Source organism: Cherax quadricarinatus, chromosome 6, assembly GCF_038502225.1.
Source record: "Cherax quadricarinatus isolate ZL_2023a chromosome 6, ASM3850222v1, whole genome shotgun sequence".
Lineage (NCBI taxonomy): Eukaryota > Metazoa > Arthropoda > Malacostraca > Decapoda > Parastacidae > Cherax > Cherax quadricarinatus.
In genome coordinates, this window is record NC_091297.1 from 2,134,559 (window position 1) to 2,156,896 (window position 22,338).

General features: G+C 45.0%; 1 protein-coding gene and 1 non-coding gene across 12 annotated transcripts in view; both read left to right on the top strand.

The window, feature by feature from the left end:
• Positions 1-22,338, top strand: part of Ufd4 (ubiquitin fusion-degradation 4-like) — a 660,794-nt gene that overhangs the window by 179,486 nt on the left and 458,970 nt on the right. The gene's annotated exons all lie outside the window — the stretch shown is intronic.
• LOC128694693 (5S ribosomal RNA) lies at positions 14,370-14,488 on the top strand. Its single transcript, XR_008407882.2, has one exon. It is a non-coding gene; the product is annotated as a 5S ribosomal RNA (ribosomal RNA).

A 22,338-nucleotide genomic window follows, 5' to 3' on the forward strand; every position in this document is an offset into this window, starting at 1 on the left:
GTGCTAAAATATCTAATCAAGATAGGATTCGCAGTAATGCTTTTAAGTTGGAAAAAAAATAAATTTAGAAAGGATATAGGAAAGCACTGGTTTGGTAATAGAGTTGTGGACGTGCCTAACATGGGCCAGTAGGCCTGCTGCAGTGCTTTATTTCTTATATGCGTATGTGTCAAACTTGTCGGCAGTATTTCCCTTTTAAATATGTCTGTCTGTTGTCGATTTTGGGGATCATTGCACCCGCGGCCCGGTCCTAGACTAGGCCTGGTTGATGGTCTGATCATTCAGGTTCTTAGTGCTACAGCATGCAGTCCATCATAGGCATCACAACATCATTTACATTGTTATCGCTTCCTTGTATGTTAATCTTGTTGCTGTGGACTCCTGAGGTCATGGTGTCCATATCAGGATGTTATGAGTCATGGAAAAACGTGGGAGCAAGGTAGGGCGCCCATGGCCACTCCTCCATTCTGTTCCCTCTACCTGCTCCTGCCCTCCAATCCACCACTTCTCCCCCACTACCCATCAAATAATAACCTATTAAAATATGGTGGAAAGAGGCTTACCATGAATTTAATCCAGTGTCTCGAGAGGATTTCCTCAGTAGCACTCATACCATTAGGACAAAAAGAACTCGCAAGAGGCAGGGCTCATTAATGGCAGCAAGAATGAGAGGCACTAGCAAGCCCACTGGGTAGGTCCCTCTCAAATCGGACCTTTCTCGCTCGTAACTAGTGTAGTCTTCAAAATTTCCTACACCTCACCTGTGCCAGTATGTCTCCATTCTGCTGCTTCAGCTTCACAATTACTGGACTATGGAGCAGGACTTTTCTTTAGCCTGAGAGACTGACCACCTGAAAACTATAAATTAATTTGAGGATGATGGACTGATTACATCGCCTCTATCTCTCCATTGCTTTCGCTCCCCCCCCCCCCTCCCTCTGTTTTCTACAAAAGAAGCCTACTGTGTAGGCAGACAGCTTGGGAATGAAGATAACTAAGTGTTGTACATGTGCAAGTTAGAAACAGGAGGACGCTCTGTCTACAAGTGAAGACGTAAAATCACTGAATGCAGTTAGTAGCCTGAGTAGAACTCTCCCCACTATAATAACATAAACTTGCAATGTGAGCAGACTGGCTGATGATGTAGTAGCCAGGCTTAGGCTTGGTTACAAGTAGTTCTGGCAGTTTGGCAGACATATGATAATCAAACCATGTGGTTGATCCTGTAGTCATATCTTGTGATAGTCCATCAATCTTGTAGAATTCTACAAGATTGATGGACTGAACACATCGACTCCAGGCTGAGGGAGTGATTACCTCACAACTACTGGATCACTATGACATGGCCTTGGATGCACTGGAAGAAAATCAGAATGCAGATGTAATATACACAGACTTAGCAAAAGCATTTGACAAATGCGATCATGGCGTAATAGCCCATAAAATACGTGCTAAAGGAATAACTGGGAAAGTGGGGAGATGGATCTTCAACTTGCTAACAAATCGAACACAAAGAGTAGTGGTCAACAGAGTTAAATCGGAGGCTGCCATAGTGAAGAGCTCTGTTCCACAAGGCACAGTACTCGCCCCCATCTTATTCCTTATCCTCATATCAGACATAAACAGAGATATACACCACAGCACCGTATCATCCTTTGCGGATGATACTAGGATCTGCATGAGGCTGTCATCTGCTGAGGACGCGGTTAACCTCCAAGAAGATATAAACAAAGTTTTCCAGTGGGCAACGGTAAACAATATGATGTTCAATGAGGACAAATTCCAACTACTCCGTTATGGAAAACTGGAGGAGATAATAACTAGAGCAGAGTATACTACTGACTCCAGCCATACAATAGAGCGGAAAAATAATGTAAGGGACCTGGGAGTAGTAATGTCTGAGGATCTCGCTTTCAAGGATCACAACAGTGCCACGATCGCACGTGCAAAGAAAATGATAGGATGGATAATGAGAACTTTCAAAACGAGAGATGCCAAGCCCATGATGATCCTTTTCAAATCACTTGTTCTCTCTAGGCTGGAATACTGCTGTACATTAACATCTCCATTCAAAGCAGGTGAAATCGCAGATCTAGAGTGTGTACAGAGATCCTTTACTGCACATAAAAGTTCTGTCAAGCACCTTAACTACTGGGAACGCTTGGAAGCACTTGACTTGTACTCGTTGGAACGCAGGAGGGAGAGATATATCATAATCTACACTTGGAAAATCTTGGAAGGAATGGTCCCAAATCTGCACACAGAAATCACTCCCTACGAAAGTAAAAGACTGGGCAGGCGATGCAAAATGCCCCCAATAAAAAGTAGGGGCGCCATTGGTACACTAAGGGAAAACACCATAAGTGTCTGGGGCCCAAAACTGTTCAACAGCCTCCCATCAAACATTAGGGGAATTGCCAATAAACCCCTGGCTGCCTTCAAGAGAGAGCTGGACAGATACCTAAAGTCAGTGCCGGATCAGCCGGGCTGTGGCTCGTACGTTGGACTGCGTGCGGCCAGCAGTAACAGCCTAGTTGATCAGGCCCTGATCCATCGGGAGGCCTGGTCATGGACCGGGCCGCGGGGGCGTTGATCCCCGGAATAACCTCCAGGTAACCTCATACTCCTCCTCTCCTTACGCCTTCCTCTTTGTATTGGACTGATGAAGCCACTGTGTGGCGAAACGTTTCCTGAATAAAAATTCCCATATGCTGCATAAGTGTCTCAATCTTCAGATAAATTAGTTGTAGATATGAAATTGAATCAAGATGTACTCCTGTTAACCCTTCTGGGACCTAGTTCCTAGGCCTTTTGTGCATCCATATGTTCTTGCGATACCATCCACAGGATAGATATGGGGATTTAGATTTTTGCCGCTTCAGCAAAAGTCTAAATCATTCCCTACCTGATGCCCAGGACCCTCTCAGCACCAGCTAGGTGATATCCCATTTCCCGAGGGTACATACTGTAAGTTCACTCTGGAATACTTTTCGTGGTATATGGCAGGCTTTCTTAGGGCTACTTTGAGTGCTCTCGTGCTCGAGTGTTTCGCCAAAAATGGTACCTGGAGGATATAAGAACATAAGAAAGGAAGAACACGGCAGGAGACCTACTGGCCCATACTAGGCAGGTCCTCCTAAAACCCAAACCCACTAACAAAAATATTCGAGCAACCCATTTTCAATGCTACTCAAGGAATAAGCTTTGATAACCTTATTAACTCGTGTGTAAATCCCATTCAAATCAAACCTTTGTCATAAATTTTTTGTCTAACCTTAATTTGGAGCTTCCCAAAGTTTTAGCTTCAATAACCATACTAGGCAGACTCACTCATCAACTAATAAGTTGAAAACGGTCAGCTCCGGATCAGCTGGGCTATTGTGCCTATGTTTAACTGTGTACTGCTAGCACCAACAGCCTGAGCAGGCAGGAGACCAGGTCTAGGACCGTGCTGCAGGGAAAGGGGTAATCAGCAAGAGGTAGGTTGACTAACACCGACAACCATAACTCTTCAGTGATCACCAGGGTGAAACTTGCAAAGATGTAGCACGTAGTGTAGAGATGACTCTCGTGTACTGTGGTTGAGGTGAACACTCTCAATGACAACTTCACAACACTGACGATGTGTCCTAGTAACCCCTGGTATCTCTAATAACACACTGAAATGATATCCTGGCAGTCCCTGGTACCTTCAATACATCAACATGATCTAGTGGCCCCTGGTACCTTCAACACACCAACATGATCTGGTGGCTGCTGGTACCTCCAACACACCAACATGATCTGGTGGCCTCTGGTACCTCCAACACACCAACATGATCTGGTGGCCCCTGGTACCTCCAACACACCAACATGATCTGGTGGCCCCTGGTACCTCCAACACACCAACATGATCTGGTGGCCTCTGGTACCTCCAAGACACCAACAAGGTCTCCCGGGAGTCCCTGGTATCTTCAACACACCTATCATGTGGGGTTCGAACACGTGGATAGGGTAAAGAAATACTCATGTAGGCTGGAAGTACGTATATTACGGATAATGTGGGAAGCGCCAAACAGCCGCGACCTGCCTCCTTGCTCTCACTCGTAAGACTAACTAACCCCAGTACCCATATGTGAGGGGGGTGTTTGAATTACTGCTGTGGTCAGCACAATATGACTACAGACAGTGATTCACGCAGAGACGGTTGGTAGCGAGTCATCTACTGGTACACTGGTTACTGGTAACTGGTTACTGGAACTGGTACTACTACTGAGAGCTCGGCGACGCTAACGTATGTCGTCCCGACATACAACTAATACAAACTAGAGATGGCAGGTATATGGCTTGGGCTGATTCTATACAATGTCAAAGTACACAACAATTGAACATAACATACATAAGTAGAACATTGGAATGGAAGCTTACGTAACTGAAACTGTAATGCAATACAAGGTATAATATAGCACAACTCATCGAATGAAACTCAACGTTGGGATTACACAATAGAAGTGATAAAAAAAAATTTGATCGATCGATCTGTATTCATGTGATCTACGGATTCTGAGGAAGGAATATATACAAAGAAAGAGTGTTTAACAGAAAGGCAGATTCGGTGCACTCAAATCTAGACTGTTAACTCTCAGAATTCGGAGAGAACGTGAACACACAAAAAAAATTCTTGAATACTGATAAGTTGATACTGTAATTATTCATCTATACAGGTTATTTACATTTAACCCCAACTCTGCTAGGGTAAGATTGACATATGCAGAATGGGTGTCATCTCTGGGAGGATCAAACTCTGTTGCATTGGCTAACTCATGCTGTATTTGAGGCAAATCTGAATTGGAAGTTACAAATGATACTTGAGGATTTCTCAATACCTGTCGTGTACGTAGGAAATAACGACATTCAGGTTGATCGTCTGACTGAGTATCAGAGGAAGACAGTACAGGATCAGGAGGATTGTCAGAGTCTGTCACATTAGACTGGGTTGGAACATCATTATCATCACATACTAACTTCATATGATCTAAATGCGATTCTTTATACTGACCAGTACTAATTTCTCTAACCTTATACTTATTACCAGTGATATGTTCAACTACTCGATAAGGACCAACAAACTTTTGATCAAGCTTTGGCATTGCAGACGTTTTGTTAAAATTAGTCAGCATAACTCTCGAACCTACTTTGATTTTGGATGGCTTTGCTCGAGTGTTTGCGACTCTTGTAAATTCTGCTGTTGATTTATGAAGTGTTTCATGGATTCTTCTAAAAACACTTTGAGCTAAGCTGGTACGAGTTGCTATGAAATCATCAGGGTTGTAATTTGGTTTCGGATTAGAATATAACAACTCATAAGGCAAACGTTTATCTACACCGTACAATGCATAATGTGGAGTGTCACCTATAGAAACATTGTAAGCAGAATTTATAGCACACTGCACATCAAGTATAACTTCATCCCAAGTTTCACTGTTGGGATTGATAGTGGCTCTCAAGACATCAAGTACTTTCTTATTGGTTCGTTCCGCTAACCCATTGCTGGCAGGATAATGAGGAACAATGGTGGATTTAGAGATCTTGTACAAGGTGCACAAATTTTCAAGAATCTCATTACAGAATTCACCTCCATTATCTGTTACTAGGGACTTAGGGGTGGTATGCCTGCAGATAATGCGTTCTTTAAACGCTTTAGCTACTGTCTCGGCAGTCTTATCTGCAATAGGAACTAACTCACAATATCTGGTGAAATGGTCTACCATAACACACAGATGTTTGTTGCCTTGGAGGGAACATTGGAAATTAGTTAACAAATCTAGCGCAACTCTTTCCCACGGTTCGCTAGTAGTTGGATACACTTGGATTGGATTAGGGCCATTAGCATTACCTTTATGTTGCATGCAGACACTACATTTCTTAACATACTCAGAAATATCAGTTGCCATACGAGGCCAAAAGTATTTCAATCTGGCTTGTTTTACTGAACGATCCATACCAGGGTGTGCAACACCTGGTACATCGTGAACTAGCTGTAAGGCTACATTCACTAGTGACTGTGGAATTACTAACTGGTATACTCTTCTGCTAGGAGTACCCAACTCGGCTGTTCGATACAGTAATTCTTGGTTCATGACAAAGTCACTGATGGGTGCTGGTGGCTTCACAGTCAGAATAAGATCTTCCTGGAGCAGGAATCGAATCACACTAGACCACATGGGATCTGTTCGTTGAGCATTCTTTACATCTTCAGCACTAAATGGAGGGTCTGCAGTTACTATACTAACATGTCGCGATAAGGCATCTGCGACTACATTTGACTTGCCAGGTAAGTGTTCAAAGGTGGGATTGAACTCTTGGATAGTCAAGGTCCATCTGGCTAACCTTCCAGTAGGTTGTTTGTTCTGGAATAAAGGTATCAGTGGAGCATGGTCTGTCAAGACATGAACAGAGTACTGATAAATAATGTCTCAGAAGTGCTTTAAAGACCATACTATTGCTAAAGCTTCTTGCTCAGTTACTGTATAATTACGTTCAGCCTTTGTAAGGACTCGGCTAGCAAATGCAACTGTGTTGTACTTGCCATCGGTCTTCTGAGCTAGTAAGGCGCCTATGCCAATTGAACTAGCATCAGTTGTCAGATAGAAGGGCTTAGAAAAATCTGGAAATTTCAAAATTGGAGCAGATGTTAGCTTTTCTTTTAGAGTTTGGAATGCTCTTTCTTGACGGAAGGTCCAAACAAAAGGAGCATCTTTCTTAAGCAACTCAGAGGAGCAGCTATGGTAGAAAAATTGGCAATGAAAGATCTATAAAAACCTGCTAAGCCCACAAAGGATCTTACGGCATCAGCAGTTTTGGGTGTTGGGAAATTTAGTACTGCAGTTACTTTACTTTGGTCAGTCGTAACCCCTCTAGGAGTGACTACGTGACCAAGAAACTTAATTTCTGATCTGAAAAATTGACATTTAGACAGTTTGATCTTTAAATTGGCTTCTTCAAGCTTACCAAGTACTACATCAAGTCTTTTCAAGTGTGTATCCACGTCTTTAGACATGACGATTATGTCATCTAAGTACACCATAAGTGCATTACCTATGAGACCTCTAAAGATATTAGTCATGAGCCTTGAGAACGTGATAGGGGAGGATCGTATTCCAAACGCCATACGGAGGAAGTGATAATGACCTGTAGGAATGGAGAATGCAGTTAGCTCTTGGCTGTCCTCGTGAAGAGGGACTTGCCAAAACCCTTGTAACAAATCCAGGGTTGAAAAGACTGTTATCTCCGATGTTACATAAAAGATCACCCAGTACAGGAAGTGGGAAGCGATCTGGAATAGTTTTCGCGTTTAACTTCCTAAAGTCAATTACTGGGCGCCAAGTACCATCCTTCTTAGGTACTAGGATCAAGGGTGCATTCCAAGGTGAATTGCTAGGTGCAATAACTCCATCATCAAGCATTTGATTGATCAATTCTTCTGCGACAGCAACTTGTGAATGAGGCATTCTGTACGCAGGTATGTAGATAGGTCTAGTACCAGGTTCAAGTGGAATACGATGGGACAGTAAGTTCGTTATACCCATCTCACCTGGTAAGGCAATGGCTTTACGACGTTTGTTCAACAGAGTCAACAAACGCTTGACTTCATCTGGGAAGTCAGTGGGAGCTAAGTCTTTCTCCTCAACTGGTGGAACAGATTGATCCAGTGAAGTGGATGAGGTCTCCCCGGCAGAAATAGCACCGACCCACTGGTCAGGTGACAACTCATCCTCTACCTGAACAGGGTAAGGATAGTGAACAAGGTCAACAAGATTGGTATTTGCTCTGAGACGAACACTGTGACCAGAAGTGTTAGCTAGGAAGAAATGGATCTTACTATCTCTTACAACATGTAAGGATGGTTCAACAGATAGACGTTTTACTTTGCAGGAATCACTGTCAACTAGGACGTTATCACCATCTGGAACACTAGGAACAACTACAGACACTCTAGTGAGAGCACTAGCCACAACAGAGACGTCTTTCTGCAGACAGCATGTGACATCAACAAGAGATGGCATTACTAGTTTCAAGTAATCGTTTTCTGACAAGGCATCCCCTGTGGAGAAACTACTACTCGAACTAGCAGTCATTGCAAGGATAGGTTGTGCACTCGAGGCAGTCTGAGTGTCCTCGGACACTTACGGCAACGGAACACTATCCTGCAAGTCTGAAGGTATAGGTGGAACACAGACGGGAGTGACAGAATTTCCAGTGCCTGACCGCTTGGGTACGCTACTGGAGAATGCATTGGCTTGTAAGGACTTAATCCGTACATCATACTCTGCAGCAGTATGACAGATTTCTGATCCAAGCTGGTAACCCCAGAATGGAACGATCAAGTCGTCAATTTGGGCATGCCATCGGTACGGGTCGAGCACAATGCGTAAGTCTCGCATGGAAGCAAATCCCAGTAGAAGGTCACCAGGGATGTGGGCCAGCGGGCCGCCAACTAAAGTATGTCAAAGGTAAAGGTAACTCTGACACCAGAACCAGAATTTTAGCGAACGTCAGTATCAGGGTCGCCAATATTGCTAAAAAAAAAAAAAACCCACTGGAAATCTAGTAAAAAAAAAAAAATCCGATAGATACCACATCCTAGCACCAGATGAGCCTGGCCCATGGCCGGGCTCTGGGAGTAGAAAGACTCTCAAAACTCATCGAAGATATATCAAAGGTATACCACTGCTAGCGTTTATATCATACATTACAGTTTGTATGTATGTGTATATATAATGTCGTGCCGAATAGGTAAAACTTGCGATTTTGACTTAAATAGCAACGCTGTTCTTGCCGAATAAGGCAAGCGAAAATTTGTGTATGCAATAATTTCGCAAAATTCATTCTGAGCCTAACGAAAAAAATATTTCATTGTGTTTGTTTTTATTAAATTATTGTAAACTTATCTACAATATATTTAGTTGGATTAGGCAAAATTAAATTGCGCTTGTTATAATAAGGTTAGGTAAGTTTTCTAAGGTTCTTTTGGTAAATATTAATTTTTACATTAACATAAATTAAAAAATATATTTTTAAACTTATAAGAGAAAATTTTAGAAATGACTTAATTTTAAATGAGTTCTTTTTAATTGACCAATTTTACCTATTAGGCACGACAGATGTATGTGTGTGTATGGTGCACGTGTGTGTGTACGTGTATTGTGTGTGTACATGTATTGTGTATTTGTACTCACCTATTTGTGGTTGCAGGGGTCGACTCACAGCTCCTGGCCCCGCCTCTTCGCTGATTGCTACTAGGTCCTCTCTCCCTGCCCCATGAGTTTTATCATACCTCGCCTTAAAACTATGTATGATTCCCGCCTCCACTACGTTACTTTCTAGGCTATTCCACGGCCTGACTACTCTATGACTGAAGAAATACTTCCTAACATCCCTTTGATTCATCTGAGTCTTCAACTTCCAATTGTGACCTCTTGTGTCTGTGTCCCTTCTCTGGAACATCCCGTCTTTGTCCACCTTGTCTATTCCGTGCAGTATTTTATATGTCGTTATCATGTCTCCCCTGACCCTCCTGTCCTCCAGTGTTGTCAGGCCGATTTCCCTCAACCTTTCTTCGTAGGACAATCCCCGTAGCTCTGGGACTAGTCTTGTTGCAAACCTTTGCACTTTCTCTAATTTCTTGACGTGCTTGACTAGGTGTGGATTCCAAACTGGTGCTGCATACTCCAGTATGGGCCTGACGTAAATGGTATACAGTCTCTTGAACGAATCCTTACTGAGGTATCGGAACGCTATCCGTAGGTTTGCCAGGCTCCCGTATGCTGCAGCAGTTATCTGATTGATGTGCGCCTCAGGAGATATGCTCTGTGTTATATTCACCCCCAGATCTTTTTCCTTGAGTGAAGTTTGTGTGTGTGTGTGTGTGTGTGTGTGTGTGTGTGTGTGTGTGTGTGGTGTATGTGTGTGTACATGTATTGTGTGTGTGTGTGCATGTGTGTGTGTGTGTGTGTACTCACCTAATTGTAGTTGCAGGGGTCAAGACTTAGCTCCTGGCCCTGCCTCTTCACTGAACACTGCTAAGTCCTCTCTCTCCCTGCTACATGAGCTTTATCATACCTCGTCTTAAAGCTATGCATGGTTCCTGCCTCCACTACATCGCTCGCCAAACTGTTCCACTTCCTGACCACTCTATGACTGAAGAAATACTTCCTAACATCCCTGTGATTCGTCTGAGTCTTCAACTTCCAAGACTGACCCCTTGTTTCTGTGTCTCATCTCTGGAACATCTTCTCTCTGTCCACCTTGTCTATTCCATGCAGTATTTTGTATGTCGTTATTATGTCTCCCCTAACCCTCCTGTCCTCCAGTGTCGTCAGGCCGATTTCCCTTAACCATTCTTCGTAGGACATTCCCCTTAGCTCTGGGACTGTTACAAAAAATGCTATTTCTAATAATCATAGAGATCTCCAGTGAATACTAGAAAGGACTGCCCTTCTAGCATCCAGCCTGTTACTGGGTTTTCGTAACAAGTAGTCAGTATCCTGGTCCAATTATTCATTAGAATTCAATAAGATTCAATAGTGCTTCAGGATTACAACTGGTAGGCTACTAACTAGAGAAATTAAAATTTAATAAATTTATTAATAACAGTCTAGAGGTATATCAAATCAAATTAATGCAATAAACAATCAAAACAATCACTTCTCTCGTGTACAGTAGTATTGTGCTGAAGGCACATATCACATTTATACGTCTTAAGTACCGTCTGGTATATTAACATTTAATAAGATATTACAAATATGTACAAGTAAGTTTGTGTGTGTGTTTGTAAGTGCTCTAAGTAGTTCGCTATGTCTCACGACTCAACTAGACTTAAACCAGTGACTGACAAAGTCCTCACATTAACTAACTTCTTGACCACCTGGCAATCAGAACAGCTTGCTTGAACAATGAAATGACTGATAAGCCGAACAACAATATAACAAGCAACAGCAACACAGAATCAGGAACAAGGAGATAATATAAAGACACTAAGTAGGGACCATCTGCAGATCCTCCACAAAAGTCACAAAACTCCCATCCTACTGAATCTAAGTTCAGCATAACAAAATCCCCGACTGTGACAGTACACAGATACCAGTGAGACACATATGCAACAGTTAGGTATCTTTATTTTGAAACGTTTCGCCTACACAGTAGGCTTCTTCAGTCGAGTACAGAAAAGTTGATAGAAGCAGAAGAGACTTGAAGACGATGTAATCAGTCCATCACCCTTAAAGATTTGAGGTGGTCAGTCCCTCAGTCTGGAGAAGAGCATTGTTCCGAAGTCTGAAACAATATGAAGTTGAAAGGACAGACTTCGGAACAGTGCTCTTCTCCAGACTGAGGGACTGACCACCTCAAATCTTTAAGGGTGATGGACTGATTACATCGTCTTCAAGTCTCTTCTGCTTCTATCAACTTTTCTGTACTCGACTGAAGAAGCCTACTGTGTAGGCGAAACATTTCAAAATAAAGATACCTAACTGTTGCATATGTGTCTTACCTAACAACCTGTCGGTATTTTATACCATTTTAATGTTCACAGATACCAGTACAAGTTAGGTCAGAAGCTACAGCTCAGGACCTGAGTTGCTCAGTGTGTGTATGCGACACACAGCCTCAGTACGTCTAAAATCACAAAGTCTAGACAATGTTCTGTGAACGGTTCTACAGAACCAACAACAAGAAAGCGACAGAGACGATCTTCCAACAAGGGCGAATAAATGAGAGTTAGGCACGTTTTGTCAGGAATACGTTCAACCACCAAGAGAGTCTAGCCCAGACTGACTACTTCAGGCGAGGTGTGAACACCCCCTCGATCACGTGATTACTCCGTGGACAGTTGCTGCCCAGCAACACCGAGAAGCCGGCAGAGTAACGAGCCACGAGCGATAATTACAGTAGTTAGACAATCAAGACTTGAACTATGAGCACATAATATATGAATGTTACATCCTACCTAATAATATAACTAAGTCAAATAATAATATAAAGCAATATATTTACGATTTAGCTATTATCGCAAATATAAGCAATATAAAATTATATGAAAAGGTAATATACATTATATACATTGTGACCCATTCAGGGGTCGCAACAGGGACTAACCTTGTCGCAAACCTTTGCACTTTCTCTAATTACTTAACGTGGTGTGTGTGTGTGTGTGTGGTGTGTGCAAAATACATACACACAACTGTGTTTTTATATTATGCTGCATTAGAATTTTATAACCACCCTGCACTGTTCTTTTTGCACACATTGAGAGAGAGGGGGAGTGAGTTTATTAAATCCCTTAATGTTTTTCTTGGATCGCACAGCGACTGCAATACATCTACATAATCTGTATTACGTTAACCTTAAGTAGCCACACGTAACTAATCACAATCTACATTCACAACAGTAAAGCAGTAATGCATCAAGTCACGCTCTTAAGCAGGGAAACACTGCGAAGACTTAAGGAACTGAATTAATGCCAGAGTCGTTTTTTCCATACTCTCTGTGCTTGGTAAATAAAAGTGGCGTAACCACCGTTATAAGGGCGTCGTCCCAACAACAGTTATGGAATACCGTATCACATTTGACATATAAAAAGTCAGTTTAAGAAAAAATAGAGGGGAGTTGGGTGAAGGGCGACGTATTGAGCGAGAGCAAACACAACAGTCACCGTTAAAAACAGCTAAGTGCATATCTGAGACGTGCTGAGATGGCTGAGGACGGTAGTGTAAGAAAAGTATTAGTGGGATACCAAGTGCATGAGGGACCAAGAATTTTATGGTGAGGGATGGGGGTAATAGAGAGAGAGAGAGAGAGACAGAGAGACAGACAGACAGACAGACAGACAGACAGAAAGAGAGAGAGACACACAGAAAGGGAGGGGAAGGGAGGTTGGGGGATCAAAAAAATAAATGAACAAGCGTGGAAATATTACGGAAGCTTACCCACTTGAGATAAAAAAGAGCACACACAGGCAACAATGACACAGTAGTACTCATACTCTGGAAAGTATAATGTGTCCTGCTTGGCTTCCTTTCTCTCTCTCTCTCTCTCTCTCTCTCTCTCTCAGAGAAATAAATAAAGGGGATACAAATGTAGTGCTAAAATATATAACCAAGACAGGACTCGCAACACTGGGTTCAAATTTAAAAAAAAAAAAAAGATTTAGAATGGATATGAGAAAGCACTTGTGAACGAGTGGAACAAACTCCCAAGTCGCATCATTGAAGCATAAACCTTGAGTAGCTTTAAAAATGGGTTAGGGAAATACGTGAGTGGTGTGGGTAGAAACAGTATTGGGAAGGGCAGGAAAGAGGAGCTGCTAGATAAATACAGGACAACCAGGCTGTGATGGATATGCGGGGCTGCAGGCCACCAACAGCAGCAGCCTGGTTGACCATGCAAGCACCAGACGACCTTGGCCCATGGTAGGGCTTCGGGATTAGAAAAACTGTCGGAACTCATTAAAGGTATATAGTATTTTGCCAAGGAGTTGGCAATGAATGGATGTCTAGGGCAATTGGTGTAAATTGCTGGCTAGATGAGTACTGCAAAGATCTTGCAATCCCTTTCCTTGCCAGTTTTTTATAACAAACATGATGTGCATGCAGCAGAAGGAGCACATCTCTCTGGGACAGGCGGTAACATTAGCCAGCTCTGTCGATGGGGCTGTTGCTGAGTAGTCGGACTTTACACTGATAAAAGACAGAGGTATGGGTGTGTGGGGGAAACACAGGTCACAGCAAGAGGGATGAAAGCGGCAAAGAAATGCCAGGATATGTGTAGGATTTGTTCAAAGGGCATTGTTCATCATCAAGTTATTAATAAATGCAGTGGAATTAGTCAACAAGGAGAGAGAGTACTTACCTACCTCCATTTGGAATGTGGCAAACGTAATACATATCTACAAACCAGGAGGCAGGTTGCTAGTTTCGAAATATACACTAGGTTGCCCAACCTCTTGTGTGGGGAAAATTGATGGAATCAAAGCTACGTTGAAATACATAAATTAATTAGTGAATCTGAACATGGTTTTACAAAGGGGTGTTCCTACCTTACGAATTTAATAACTTTCCACTACCGTATTTGAGGAGGTAGATCATAGTAATGAAAATGATATTGCGTATATGAACTTCACTAAAGTATTTGATAGAGTTCCGCTCCAGAGATTGTTGAGGAAAGAAGAGGCACATAGAAGGGAAAAAATCCTGGATATAGGCTTGGTTTACAGTGGCAGTATGAATCTTAGTGTTGCCTTTGTCTCTGTAGATGCCTTCCTTTCTCATTACATTGTCAAATGCTCCAAACTTTAAAACACTCATGACGATCTGATCTTTATCTCCCCTTATGGCAACGGTCATACCACGTTGAATGCACCACTTCTCGTCCGATCAGCGAAGTTAAGCAACGTTGGGTTTGGTTAGTACTTGGATGGGTGACCGCTTGGGAACACCAAATGCTGTTGGCATAAAAACTAAAAGGACTCCAATGGAAATAAGTCACTCTGACTTTTTTGGGTTATCCTAGGTTCTCTACACATATACTGCTATGTATGATAATTATATGTAACTGTATTTGTGTATACCTGAATAAACTTACTATGTGTATGTTGTCTCTGCCTTCGCTTCTGCCTAGGTGGTTTCTGTCCTTTGTATTTTTTCCTGGTTTTTGTCCTATCCTCGTGGGCCATTAGTTGTCCTGCAGTGCTCTTTTTTTATTTTTATTGCTGCTGCTGCTGCTGCTGCTGCTGCTGCTGCTGCTGCTGCTTTTGCTGCTGCTGCTGCTGCTGCTGCTGCTGCTGCTGCTGCTGCTGCTGCTGCTGCTGCTGCTGCTGCTGCTGCTGCTGCTGCTGCTGCTGCTGCTGCTGCTGCTGCTGCTGCTGCTGCTGCTGCTGCTGCTGCTGCTGCTGCTGCTGCTGCTGCTGCTGCTGCTGCTGCTGCTGCTGCTGCTGCTGCTGCTGCTGCTGCTGCTGCTGCTGCTGCTGCTGCTGCTGCTGCTGCTGCTGCTGCTGCTGCTGCTGCTGCTGCTGCTGCTGCTGCTGCTTCTTCTTCTTCTTCTTCTTCTTCTTCTTCTTCTTCTTCTTCTTCTTCTTCTATTGTTTCACTTACACTCCACTCTTGACACACTTCTCATTCCGTTACTCCTTATTTCATTGCCGTTATTGCACTGTTACTACTACTTGCTGCTACTACTACTACTTCTGCTTACTATTGCTACCACCACTACTGCTGCTGCTTACTACTTACTACTACCACTACTGCTGCTGCTGCTTACTACTACTACTTACTACTACCACTACTACTACTTAATACTACCACTACTACTTACTACTACTACTACTTACTACTACCACTACTACTTACTACTACCACCACCACTACTACTACTTACTACTACTACTACTTACTACTACTACTTACTACTTACTAACTACTACTTACTACTACTACTACTTACTACTTCTACTACTACTACTTACTACTTCTACTTAATACTACTACTTACTACTACTACTACTTATTACTACTATACTACTACTACTTCCTACTACTACTACTACTTCCTACTACTTCCTACTACTACTACTACTACTACTACTTACTACTACTACTACTACTTACTACTACTTACTACTACTAACTACTTAGTAGTACTACTACTGCTACTACTTCTACTAACTACTACTACTTAGTACTGCTACATTACTAGTACCTTCTCTCGGCCCCGACCCCCTCTCGTATTTAAACTGGCTTTCTTCATTTCGCTCTTCTGTGTAACTATTAATGGTCCATGTTGGACTGAAATATCGTCATAAGATTCATTCTATGTGCGAGTTATTTGTGTAAATGGGGAGAAATCCGAGTAGGGACGCGTCGCAGGTGGTGTTCCACAGGGGTGTATTGGGCTCCATGTTGTTCACAATATATATAAACGACATTGATGAGGGAATAGATAGCGACATAAGCAAGTTTGCCGATTATACCAGAATAAGCCGTGGGAATAATTCTGATGAGAAAGATCTGAATAGACTGATGCAGTGGTCGGAGAAGTGGCAGATGCGGTTTAATGTAGACATATGCAAAGATAAGCCTTGGAAAGGAAAATAGCGGTTATGAGCTGAATAATATATATCTTAATCGCTCTGAATGCTAAAAATGTTCTGGTTAGCAGTATTCTAAAGCCGAGGCAATACATGTGCAACATCTTGGTATCTTTACTTTGTAAACATTTCGCCATCTAGTGGTTTTATCAATACAAGGACATTATCTGAAGACTGTAGAAATATATACAAAAGATAGAAAACGAGGTAATCATTCCCTCAGCCTAGGAGCAGGTGATGGGCACCGTAGACTTGAAAAATCTGAAGTACTGTTTGGAAAGAACTCTTCGAGGGTGATGGACGGAGTACATAGTGTTATATCTCCACTGCTTCTGTTCCGAAATGTTTCGGAATAAAGATATCTAACAGTTACACATATGTCTTACTTATTTGCCTTCTACTGTTCGTGTAGCTTGTTCCACTTTTCCACTCCCCATACAGTGTGCATGTATGCATGTGCATGCGCGCGAGTGTTGTTTGAGACCTGCTAACCAGAACCTGTCTTGTTTACCCAGACGCAGCAGCAGCGGCAAGTTAACGGTGACCCCTTCCTTGGTCTGTTTCCCACCTCTGCTTACTCGCTGCCCTACTGACCCCCAAGCTTCCTAAACACCAGCCATCCCCTCAACACTTCACAACACCAGCCATCCCCTCAACACTTCACAACACCAGCCATCCCCTCAACGCTTCACAACACCAGCCATCCCCTCAACACTTCACAACACCAGCCATCCCCTCAACACTGCACAACATCAGCCATCCCCTCAACGCTTCACAACACTAGCCATACCCTCAACACTGCACAACATCAGCCATCCCCTCAACACTTCACAACACCAGCCATCCCCTCAACACTTCACAACACCAGCCATCCCCTCAACACTTCACAACACCAGCCATCCCCTCAACACTGCACAACACCAGCCATCCCCTCAACACTTCACAACACCAGCCATCCCCTCAACACTTCACAACACCAGCCATCCCCTCAACACTGCACAACACCAGTCATCCCCTCAACACTGCACAACACCAGCCATCCCCTCAACACTTTCAAAACAAGGGAAACAATGCCGATGGTGACACTTCAAATCGCTAGTGCTCCCTCACTTAGAATATTGCTCAGTGCTGACGGCCCTGTTCAGGGCAGGAGAAATATCGGAGCTGGAACAAATACAGAGATCGTTTACGGCTAACATTGAACCAGTAAAGCACCTAAAGTACTGGGAACGCCTGCAAGTCTTGAACATGTACTCATTGGAGCGGAGGAGAGAGAGGTACATGATAATATATACCTGGAAGGTACTCGAGGGCTTGGTCCCAAATCTGCACACTGCCATAACAACATACTAGAGTGAGAGATACTGGAGGAAGTGTAAAATAAACCCAATGAGGAGCAGGGATGCGGTGGGGACAATAAGGGAACACTGTATCAGCATCGGGGTCCCAGACTTTTCAACATCTTACCAGAAGATATCAGAAACACTGCTGGAACAAGTGTTGAAGCCTTCAAGAGGAAACTAGACAAGTATCTTCACCAGGTGCCAGATCAACCAGGCTGTGATGGATATGTGGGGCAGCGGGCCTCCAGCAGCAACAGCCTGGTTGACCAGGCGAACACCAGACGAGCCTGGCCCATGGCCGGGCTCAGAGAGTAGATATACTCTCGAAATTCTTCAAAGGTATATCAAAGGTAACACTTCACAACACCAGCCATCCCCTCAACACTGCACAACACCAGCCATCCCCTCAACACTGCGCAACACCAGCCATCCCCTCAACACTGCACAACACCAGCCATCCCCTCAACACTGCACAACACCAGCCATCCCCTCAACACTGCACAACACCAGCCATCCCCTCAACATTGCACAACACCAGCCATCCCCTCAACACTGCACAACACCAGCCATCCCCTCAACACTGCACAACACCAGCCATCCCCTCAACACTGCACAACACCAGCCATCCCCTCAACACTGCACAACACCAGCCATCCCTTCAACACTGCACAACACCAGCCTTCCCCTCAACACTGCACAACACCAGCCATCCCCTCAACACTGCACAACACCAGCCTTCCCCTCAACACTGCACAACACCAGCCATCCCCTCAACACTGCACAACACCAGCCATCCCCTCAACACTGCACAACACCAGCCATCCCCTCAACACTGCACAACACCAGCCATCCCCTCAACACTGCACAACACCAGCCATCCCCTCAACACTGCACAACACCAGCCATCCCCTCAACACTGCACAACACCAGCCTTCCCCTCAACACTGCACAACACCAGCCATCCCCTCAACACTGCACAACACCAGCCATCCCCTCAACACTTCACAACACCAGCCATCCCCTCAACACTGCACAACACCAGCCTTCCCCTCAACACTGCACAACACCAGCCATCCCCTCAACACTGCACAACACCAGCCTTCCCCTCAACACTGCACAACACCAGCCATCCCCTCAACACTGCACAACACCAGCCATCCCCTCAACACTGCACAACACCAGCCATCCCCTCAACACTTCACAACACCAGCCATCCCTTCAACACTTCACAACACCAGCCATCCCCTCAACACTGCACAACACCAGCCATCCCTTCAACACTGCACAACACCAGCCATCCCCTCAACACTTCACAACACCAGCCATCCCCTCAACACTGCACAACACCAGCCATCCCCTCAACACTTCACAACACCAGCCATCCCTTCAACACTTCACAACACCAGCCATCCCCTCAACACTGCACAACACCAGCCATCCCCTCAACACTGCACAACACCAGCCATCCCCTCAACACTGCACAACACCAGCCATCCCCTCAACACTTCACAACACCAGCCATCCCCTCAACACTTCACAACACCAGCCATCCCCTCAACACTGCACAACACCAGCCATCCCCTCAACACTGCACAACACCAGCCATCCCCTCAACACTGCACAACACCAGCCATCCCCTCAACACTGCACAACACCAGCCATCCCCTCAACACTGCACAACACCAGCCATCCCCTCAACACTGCACAACACCAGCCATCCCCTCAACACTGCACAACACCAGCCATCCCCTCAACACTGCACAACACCAGCCATCCCCTCAACACTGCACAACACCAGCCATCCCCTCAACACTTCACAACACCAGCCATCCCTTCAACACTTCCTTAACATACATCACCTCAACACTTAACATACATCACCTCAACACTTCCTTAACATACATCACCTCAACACACTTTCAGTGTTAAACTTGTCATACTCAGTGGCGTCAATATTATAACAGTTATTTTTACCTGTCACACCTGTTCTGACTTCACCTCACATACTCTATCTCCCCCCTCCCCTCTCCTCTCCCATCTCCTCCCCTCTCCTCCCCTCCCATCTCCCTTCCCCTCCCCTCCCCTACATATAGATTCCCACCCAGCCTTCACTCGTCACTACCCTCCCTCCTCGCCCTCGTAGTCTCCACACCATACATCACATACACTCTCCCACCCCAACCCGGAACTTCTCCTTTACTCAACGTCATCCTCTTCAGCTCCCTGAATAATTCTATCTACTTCCTGCCATATACACTTCACATTTTACTCCATCATGTCTTCTCATTCACACTGGGATACAAACGATGAACATTTATCACTTCACACAGGTAAGTTAAGAGAGATCCTCAAAATCTACTCAATGAAATGACTCTCACTTAGATCCGGGGCGCAGTAGGTAAACAACGGAGGTGTAATAAGTACGGAAACTCGGTTGATAAAACGTATAGTTACATCAAATATATGTAAATATAGGTAAAATAGTTTTAACACTTATATTGAAATATACCGGGTATTTCCAGCTGGCCGGTGAAGAATTGTGTGTCAACATTGCAAGATGTTACTGTGTCCGACACTTGAAATTAAATAAATGCTGAAGAAAGAGGCAATCTAATAAGATACTTGCGCATCACTTGAGTGTCTTTAGAGGAAGTGTTTGGCCAACCAGTGGCTTCATCAGTGCATTACTGAAGAAAAAGTGTGTAAGATGTGAAGGAGTTCCAGGTAATGAGTAGATCAGACTTGTTCACATCTCTGTATTGAACTGATCGAGCTACACTTAACACACAAGTGTTGCACAAGTGTCTTATTCTAAACTATTTGTTCTTTTAATAGTGTTAAGGTATACTGGTGAGGCAGTGTGAGAGTACTGGTGAGGCAGTGTTAGGGTACTGGTGAGGCAGTGTTAGGGTACTGGTGAGGTAGTCTGAGGGTACTAGCGAGGCAGTGTGAGGGTACTGGTGAGGCAGTGTGAGGGTACTGGTGAGGTAGTCTGAGGGTACTGGTGAGGCAGTGTGAGGGTACTAGCGAGGCAGTGTGAGGGTACTGGTGAGGCAGTGTGAGGGTACTAGCGAGGCAGTGTGAGGGTACTGGTGAGGCAGTGTGAGGTATCCTGGTGAGGTAGTGTGAGGTATCCTGGTGAGGTAGTGTGAGGTATCCTGGTGAGGTAGTGTGAGGTCTGGTGAGGTAGTGTGAGGTATCCTGGTGAGGTAGTGTGAGGTCTGGTGAGGTAGTGTGAGGGTACTAGCGAGGCAGTGTGTGGGTACTGGCGAGGCAGTGTGAGGGTACTAGCCAGGCAGTGTGAGGATACTGGCGAGGCAGTGAGGGTACTAGCGAGGCAGTGTGAGGGTACTGGTGAGGCAGTGTGAGGGTACTGGTGAGGCAGTGTGAGGGTACTGGTGAGGCAGTGTGAGGGTACTGGTGAGGTAGTGTGAGGGTACTGGTGAGGCAGGGTGAGGGTACTGGTGAGGCAGTGTGAGGGTACTAGCCAGGCAGTGTGAGGGTACTGGTGATGCAGTGTGAGGGTACTAGCCAGGCAGTGTGAGGGTACTGGTGAGGCAGTGTGAAGGTACTAGCCAGGCAGTGTGAGGGTACTGGCGAGGCAGTGTGAGGGTACTGGTGAGGCAGTGTGAGGGTACTAGCGAGGCAGTGTGAGGGTACTGGTGAGGCAGTGTGAGGGTACTGGTGAGGCAGTGTGAGGGTACTGGTGAGGCAGTGTGAGGGTACTGGTGAGGTAGTGTGAGGGTACTCGTGAGGCAGTGTGAGGGTACTGGTGAGGCAGTGTGAGGGCACTGGTGAGGCAGTGTGAGGGCACTGGTGAGGTAGTGTGAGGTATCCTGGTGAGGTAGTGTGAGGTATCCTGGTGAGGTAGTGTGAGGTATCCTGGTGAGGCAGTGTGAGGGTACTGGTGAGGCAGTGTGAGGGTACTGGTGAGGCAGTGTGAGGGTACTGGTGAGGCAGTGTGAGGGTACTAGCGAGGCAGTGTGTGGGTACTGGCGAGGCAGTGTGAGGGTACTAGCCAGGCAGTGTGAGGATACTGGCGAGGCAGTGAGGGTACTAGCGAGGCAGTGTGAGGGTACTGGTGAGGCAGTGTGAGGGTACTGGTGAGGCAGTGTGAGGGTACTGGTGAGGCAGTGTGAGGGTACTGGTGAGGTAGTGTGAGGGTACTAGCCAGGCAGTGTGAGGGTATTAGCGAGTCAGTGTGAGGGTACTAGCGAGTCAGTGTGAGGGTACTAGCTAGGCAGTGTGAGGGTACTAGCAAGGCAGTGTGAGGGTACTAGCGAGTCAGTGTGAGGGTACTGGCGAGGGATGGTAAGGGTACTAATAGAACAACATAGCTGGTGACGTACTACTGGAACAACGCAGCTGGTGACTGGTAGTACTGGAACAACGCAGCTGGTGACTGGTAGTACTGGAACAACACAGCTGGTGACTGGTAGTACTGGAACAACGCAGCTGGTGACTGGTAGTACTGGAACAACGCAGCTGGTGACTGGTAGTACTGGAACAACACAGCTGGTGACTGGTAGTACTGGAACAACGCAGCTGGTGACTGGTAGTACTGGAACAACGCAGCTGGTGACTGGTAGTACTGGAACAACACAGCTGGTGACTGGTAGTACTGGAACAACGCAGCTGGTGACTGGTAGTACTGGAACAACACAGCTGATGACTGGTAGTACTGGAACAACGCAACTGGTGACTGGTACTACTGGAACAACGCAGCTGGTGACTGGTAGTACTGGAACAACACAGCTGGTGACTGGTAGTACTGGAACAACACAGCTGGTGACTGGTACTACTGGAACAACGCAGCTGGTGACTGGTAGTACTGGAACAACACAGCTGGTGACTGGTAGTACTGGAACAACGCAG